This window comes from Sinocyclocheilus rhinocerous, unplaced genomic scaffold (genome assembly GCF_001515625.1).
Source record: "Sinocyclocheilus rhinocerous isolate Xijiao unplaced genomic scaffold, SAMN03320098_v1.1 scaffold556, whole genome shotgun sequence".
NCBI lineage: Eukaryota > Metazoa > Chordata > Actinopteri > Cypriniformes > Cyprinidae > Sinocyclocheilus > Sinocyclocheilus rhinocerous.
Window position 1 is genome coordinate 412,783 of NW_015631074.1, and position 8,606 is coordinate 421,388.

Here is an 8,606-nt window from a genome sequence, read left to right on the forward strand (position 1 = left end):
GAGTTTAATGCGGGCTTTCTCTCTCTCTCTCTTCTTGTGGGAGTGTACCTGCACAGTGATTGAATGTGTCTAATTAGAATGATCACCTGTTACTTATAAAGAGTTGTACCAGTTCACGTAATTTGTGCCTGATGAAGACCTGATGGTCGAAACGTTGCCGCAACTAATTAATTTTATGGAGCAGTTACATCCAACATTATGAAGCTGCAGGCCCGGAGGCCCAACTGCACACTCAGACTTGCACGCTCAGACCTATCGTTTTTTCAGACAGGTGAAACTCATGCATCTAGCAAGAACTTAATACACAAAATAGTCATATTGATTCACGCATTTAACATTTATGAATGAATTAAATGTCAGTAGCCTAATGAACAATACTGTACACATTATAGCGATCACGAGGTCCTATTCTATCACAAACACGCGTACAGTAAAGTGGATAGCCTAGGCTACATTCCCATCAGTTATATTCAGGTCAATAGTGCCACCTGTTGGCGCAGTTTTGTAACTTAGAGAACAACTTTTGTTATGTCGAGATCACGAGAAAATGAAAATATTTAAGTAACTGAACAATTTCTATTTACAAATAAAATTAATAAAAATAAACCAGACTTAATGCATTAAATCATAACCTAGTATGTGTAATATTTTATATAATAATGCATTCAGTCATAGCGTAATATTTTATAGTAGAAAAATAGTGTAAGTTGCAATCTATCAGCAATTGAATTCAGGTTAGGTAATCTTATCTAATCAGGTTAGATAATCTTCCAAACAGCAGGTGGCACTGTCTGAAAAAACAATAGTTCTCGGAGTGCTGGTCTGAGCATGCAGGTCTGAGTGTGCAGTTGGGCCTCCGGGCCTGCAGATAATCTTCCAAACAGCAGGTGGCACTGTCTGAAAAAAACGATAGATCTGAGCGTGCAGGTCTGAGTGTGCAGTTGGGCCCCCGGGCCTGCAGCTTCACCCTACTCGTTACATCAGTGTGCGGACAATACGTTTGTATTTATACTCGATTTGCACATTACGATTTCACCATAGTTTAGCTTATACAGCAAACATGTACCAAGCACTTTTATCAAATTCTTACCACTCCCACATGACTAACAATACGCCTCAATGAACGAGCCCAACACTGATGTTTGGTATGACTCCAAAACTCAAAGAAAGTGTTCACTGATAGGGTGTATGCTAGTCTGTGGGCGCGGTCCATCCACCAATGAAGCGTGAACTCCTGAAGATCTCTATTACAACTTTAACAGGGGCCCGTTCTTCGTACATCGCTTATTACATCCGAGATCAAATGACATATTCAAGATGATATCATCGCGCTAATTTTATGATTCAAAGACAAACACATTAACAACCCATTTTCGCCACCTATTGGCATAACAATGTAATTGATAAATCTTCATTTGAAGTGTCAAATATCTTTCAAAATGATATTTACTCTATTTTAATCACTACCGTACACATCAGAGTTTATATCTGAACTATAAACTTTTATCCCAGTACTTCTGTGATTTGAATGTTTGTAACAGAAATAATGATACTGTGTGGCTGAAAAGACTGTGAAGCTGTTTCATTCATGACAGACAGCTCTTTGTCATGTTGGTGGTGACACCTCTCTTGCAACATGTTTAGCTATCACAGATATTATACTTAGCGTTTTTGGCTTCTGATCACAAATGTAGTCAAACTTTGGACTTCAGTTTGGAGCACTTAGATTAGCGAGCAAGGTCCTGGCAGATCGCTATAGGTTCGGTCCTCACAGAAGAAAAAAACCCCGCATAGGAATCGATAGGCGGAATCGAAATTTTAATTTGACAAGTACAACAAGATTCCTGACCTTAAGTATCCGATTTTCGATTCATAACCCTATTCACGTGTTTGAAACATGAAGACTCTTGTACATTAACTACTGGAAAATTGAAACAGGTGTCAAATTTAAATTTCCATAAAAAATATGCAGCAGTTTCACGTTAATCTAAAAAAAAAAGCTCAACCATTGAGCTTCGGGCGACTCGAGTTCGAGTCCCAGTGTTGTGCCGAATTCTGACCCCCACCAGATTATTAGGCCTACCCCCCTAGTATTGGTAGGTTTAGGGTTAGGTGTGGGGGAGGGGTTAGGATTAGGCAATCAGGTAGCGATTTCAACGAGGGGGGTAATAATTTGGCAGGGAGTCGAAAATGGGCACAACACCGGCTCGTAGACCTTCTGGATCCCGTTCAACTTACTCAAAAAAATATACCGGTAGTTTAAAAACTGAGAAATGTACTTTGTCCGTCTCACACACCTCATTCAAGGCCTAAATGTTATTATACATAATCTTCAACTGTCGTGCTGTCATAGCAACAGGAAAACTATCGTAATATTATACGCATCTAATTCTAGAATAAACTTGAAAACCCGAGTCATGGAGAACAGATGAAAGACTTTGTTATGTCAATGGCATCCAGAGATTTGTGTGAACATGTTCAGGTATGATAACATCCCACTCGACCCTACCGTAGGCTATATACAGCCGTAAGATTGGAAAAGTCTGTCACAAACATGAAACATAGCGGATCATTCTGAATAAATATTTGCCGCCACCCCACGATGCTTAAAATGCTTTTCTCAAAGATTCGGATCTACGAGTTCAAGGACCTCATTCGGAAAACAAGAAACAACCGAAAACGTAAATGAATTTCACTCGTCTCTCTGCATACAAACTTCTTGAATTGACCGAAAGATGGATATTTATTGAAGTGTTTATTTTAATTTCATAGACTGGATGTTCTGTTGAGCAGGAAAAAACAGAAAAACAATATCCGATGTGTTTTGATTAAGAAAAATACTGAAGACTCTCATTAGCAGTAAGTTTTTTAATTGTTATATACATGTGTAGAACAATTTCAACAATAATGAAATCATCAGTTTATGGGTAATTGATGCATTAGCAGTCAATTTTAAGGCCAGACTTTGGCCAGATAAATTGTTTTTGCCTTTACTAGTTAATTCCTTCAGAGTGACAAAAGACAAAGTTCAAACATAAATGTCCATGTAGTCTTCATAAAATAATTAGAAAAAGATAGGTAAAATTACTCAAATATAAATATTTTTAAATATTATAGCATGTCGCACACACACATCATTTAATTTAAAACCATCAAAAGTATTTTAAAGTATTTTATATGACTATGGATGGTGGAAATATTGTATTTTAATGCTATTGTTTTTCTAATTTCCTCTTTTTTTCTTAAGACTACAAGACCATGGGCCAAAGTTATCTGATCTGCTAGAAAACAGAGGTTGTTTCAACCACCAGTCACCTTTATATAATTTATGTGTTAAATTTTAGTATATAAAAACTTTATTCTTTTGCGAACAGACTACCTGGACGCCTTTCGTTCATTTCTCCAGTCTGAGTTTAGTGCGGAGAACATTGCATTTTGGCTTGCCTGCAGGGAATATAAGCGGATGACTTCATCTGGCAAACTCTCTAACAAAGCAGCAGATATCTACAAAGAGTTTCTCCATCCCATGGCTCAAAAAGAGGTCAGTATGTGCATTCAGTAAAGCATTAAATAGAATTGGGCCTTTCTAAACAGTTACAGTAAATTACGATGCACAGAAATGCCATTGCATCATAGTAATGTTAATTAATAGGGGGGGGGGGGGTTGGTATTTGGGCTGGTAACTAAAAAGTTTCTCCAAAAATAGATGTGCACTTGCAAGACACAAATTAACTTAGATGACATTTTAAAAAGCATTAACAATGGCTCAAAAGAAAAACAAACCAGATTTTTTTTGCATTTGCCATTTGCTTAAACTAAACACCATTGAAATGAAAATGTTAGTATAGAAATATACTTCAGTTATCTCTCATTGATGTAAATGTTACAATTTTGCAGGTCAACATTGACCATCACACTCGTGAGAAGATCAAGAGATCTTTGATGAAGCCTGACCTCACTTGTTTTGATGAAGCCGAGATGCATATATACAGTCTGATGGAGGAAGACTCCTGCCCAAGGTTCCTCAAATCAGAACCTGAGGAACGCAGCCAGGAACCCAATGTAGACCAGCCAGTGACAACTAATTCACTGGAAAAATGTTTCTTAATGAGCCGACGCACAGAAAGAGGACATATGCACATGGTTTAGAGGAAATGACAGAGGAGAACAGAAAGTATGTGGTGTGCAGAGGCTCAGCTTCATTGCTTTGAGTGATAAGATGAATGAGAAAAATAAAAGTGTCATCGTAACAGGAATCTATCTATCTATCATATATCTATCTATCTATCTATCACCTATCTATCTATCTATCTATCTATCTATTTTTCTTTGTGTTTATGAAAATTCCAAGGAATATTTAATTGATGGAATGTTTATAACTAAAGCAGAAAACATGACGGTAACAGGGTTGATGCAAAACCTTAATGTATATTTCTGTTCAAATTTTAATTTTAATTAGAAATCTAATGATAAAAGTGAGTTCAAATTGAAATCTCTGGATTTTTATCTGTCTTCTTTTTTATCTACCTCAAATTTGAGAATTTGAGAAGCAACAGCTTTAAAAGACATCTTCATTTGTTCTCCATTTAATCTCACAACTGACTAGCAGAAACAAAAATGCCTTGTTTACTTATAAATATTAACTTTACATATATATAAAATCCATGTTTTTTGTTTACAGTGGATTGTTTTTCGGGCATTCAATATTCCCAATCCGGTTAAAGAGTGAAAGAACGTCATGCCATCTTTATGATTACAACACACAAACATACAGTGAACCGCAGATGAGCTTTACTTAGAAAGTCTGTGGACAATGACTAATTATGAGCAGGAAACCAGCTCTGAGAAGCCAGTTTTCCACAGTCTGTGAGGAACTGTGTTTTGGTCACATGTCCGACCCGAGCTAATTGATGCAGAGACGTGCCTTAAGTGAGAGACATTGCCATAAAATACAATAATAATCCATGTCAGCGCTTGACCCCACTGTGACAATGACTTACTTAAGATTCATAGCTTAAAAAGGCAATCCAGAGCGTCTAAGAATAACTGTGTTTGATTAACCTAAAATTCTACCAACACAGTGAATGTCAACGGCCGTCTGATGCATGCTAGATCTCCCTCAGCGTATGTCCTTCTTGGGGAAGGTAATTCTATAATAAAGACACCACTGTTTTAGGACCACTGGAAATATCCATCCATTGAAAAAAACATGTTTATTAGATTAAGACGCTTTTCATTATAAAATGATTACTGGATGCACAGTATTTGATTTTCATGGGGATTTTTCACAGACGCTTTTCATTTGGTCATTAAAATGCGATGCTGATGATATAAATACTACCAGAAGAAAATCTTATTGCTCATTGATTGCTCTTTCAAAGCTCAGGAGACCTATTTCTCGGATATGTTTAATTTAGGTATCAACATTGTCTCAGATGCTTCTCATTGCTGGGGAGAAATAAAACAATTCTGACTACAGTAAGAATTCAATATAAATTTATTGTATAATAGTATAATTATTATTTTATTTTTCAATTAGAAATCTGATGAGAAAAGTGAGTTCAAATTGAAATCTTTTGATATATCTTTTGCACAAAACAACAATTTGAGAAGCAACAACATAAACAGAATTCTCAATTTATTATTCATCTAGAAGAAACAATCGAGAGACATTTTTTATTTACTTAAAAGCATTCACTTTGCCTTAAATATATATATATATATATATATATGAAATAAATTGAAACGTATGAACCAGAAAGGTACATGTAATTTGACAAATTTGACATTACAAGACTACATTATGAAACATCATGAAAATTCAAGGTTATTTTAGTATCATTAGATACTATTATAGTTTTTATTAATATTTATTAGTTTTCTTTTCTATGGGTACACATGAGCGTGTAAGTAAATGAATGTTTTGGACACTATTTGCTGCTGAGGGACCAATGGATTTTAATAAAACACAATGTACATTACAAATAATTCAATCATACATTATTTGATTTTTCCCATACATTTGTTTCCCGTCTCAACACAACACATATGTTGTCACTCAGAAGTGAGGCTGATGCGAAATCATGTGGTAATACGGACATAAGGAAATTAATTTACAAAGGCGACCGTTAAAAGTAAGCTCCCATCATGCAACTGTACAGCGGATGCGCCAATTATTGATGAGACGTTTCACCAATCTGTAAGTTACCCGGTTTCAGCCTGCGGATGAGCGCACTGACCAATCTCTCACACAATCTGCCCATCATCTGCTGCCAAATACACAGTCGCCATGGCAACTAAAAGGAAATGAGTAATGTTCTGAGGCGCTGACATTGCCCGAGGTACAAAATTGCTCAATTGCGTACAATGGAGAAACTGACAGAGTTACAGTATGAGATAGAGCGCACCGGTCAGGTGACTTTGAGGATGTCTACACACGCTGTCACTAACACGGTGTCAAAAGTGAACGCTTGACTGCCTATATCTATTTTTGGATAAACTTATGGAGACAAAACCCAAAGTCACTTAGGATGGATTAATACACATAAAAACACACAAAAAGGTCAATTTAAAGGGTTCATGGAGTGACAATGAAAAAAAATCTAGTTTAAAATGCATATGCCAAGTTCTTAGAACTGTACCCTTTTATTCATGTTGGTTTCAGACATGAATATGAAACTTGTATACAATTTCCAAGTAACCTTTTAATTTGATGACTCTAAAACTGTCATGTGGTACAACACATCATAATCATTATTTTCCAAAACAATTAATGTTAAGCTTTTAAGTTTTATGTAAATTAAGTTTGGACTAACACAAACTTGTAAAATAGTAGTGTTTTTTCATTAAAAGATTTAAAACATTTTTCAATGTAAAATGTACCTTTACACAAATATCCTGAATTATTTATACATAAACAGCATGATGTTTTTTATTGTTGTTGAGCTGCACCAAACTGCATTTGCAAATTATCAAATAATCTATTTTCATAGAGGAATTGCCCTTTAAATACAGTCATGGGGTCTGCAGGGGTCTGATATCATATGCTTTTTTCATGCATGTTGGTTGCACCAGATGACTTTGACAATTTAAATTAAAGGGGTCATATCATGCGATTTCAATTTTTCCTTTCTCTTTGGAGTGTTACAAGCTTTTGGTGCATAAAGAAGATCTGTAAAGTTGCAAAGACTAAAGTCTCAAATCCAAAGAGATATTCTTTATCAAAAAAAACAATACGCAGTCTTATGAATTTTTTTCATTTAAATGTTTTTTTAATTAATTTGTAATTCATAAATATCTTTATGTGTGTGTGTGTGTGTGTGTGTGTGTGCGCGTGGAGTTGACACATGACATTTTACACTCTGAGCTAATTTATTTTGGCATGTCATAAAAAGATCAAATTCAGATCAAACAGTCACAAGAGTCTTCAGGGGTCTATAATATATGCTTTTTCATGCATGTTGGTTGCACCACATGACTTTAATTTGACAAGTTAGTGTAAAATGTATTTTTACAAATATCATGAATAGATAAATTATAAGTATCATTATATTTTTGTGGAGCTGCAACACATGACATTTTACAACCTGAACTAAACTTCCCTAAACTTTTTTTTTTTTAATATATGAATAGGCTACCAAATAATCCATTTAAAAATATTTTTCACAAGAAAAACATTTTTGATGAATATTCAGAAATATTATTATTATTTTTTTTTTGTGGAGCTGCACCACATGACACTTTATAACCTGAACTAATCTGATATTTTCCAAGATGTACTGATCTTCACACAGTCATGAGGGTCTACAGGGGTCTATGATGCATGTTGGTTGTAACATATGATTTTGATTTAACAACAAATGTTTTTTAAACAAATATTAATATTAATTCATAAATATGAGGGTCTATGATCCACGTTGGTTGCATCACATGACTTTTATTTGACAAACAAAAGTTGAATAAATATTAATAAGCAGTTTTATTAAATTGTTTAAACAAACTTGTCCTCAAGAAATATTTCTGGTGATACATTTCTTTGTGAAGTTTCATTATAGGTTATTCTGAACAGCATGTTGGTTCTTTAAAGAGCACCAGAACATAGTGACTAGAGACACCAAAGGCCTTGCAGAACTTCAGCACTTGCCCTCTGACATTAGGCAGTACAACTCTTTTCGGTGCTAGTTACTCCTTATCTTTATGTTTATCTTTTTTTTTTTTTTACAAAAAGGATTCCTTTGTGTAACTTCTTCAATGCTAATAAAACAGAAAACTAAGAGTGATGAAACAGCCTAACCATCTCATTTGACTCTTATTTCCATCCATGCTCCATTACAGTTTGGCCCTGTTTACGTCTGTAGATTACTGAAAAACCCAAAACATGCAAAGCCTTAATTTGCTTATCAGCTATTTTAGCAAGGTACATGTGTATTTACATCTCTAAAAATATGGAGAAACAGGCTATGCTTTTCGCACACGAGCGACCAGGGAGGAGGGGGAGGGTTCGATGGGGCTTCCTCTTTGTGGTCCCTGTTGGTGACACGAGCCCTTAGCAACCGTTGCAGGGCATAAAAAGCAGAGCCGGATACGCAGAAGGGAAACCTGTAGAG

General features: G+C 35.4%; 1 pseudogene; it reads left to right on the forward strand.

Moving 5' to 3' along the window:
* The first annotated feature begins 3,328 nt into the window (after positions 1-3,328).
* Positions 3,329-4,126, forward strand: LOC107741565 (regulator of G-protein signaling 8-like; annotated as a pseudogene).
* The last annotated feature ends 4,480 nt before the right edge of the window (positions 4,127-8,606 follow it).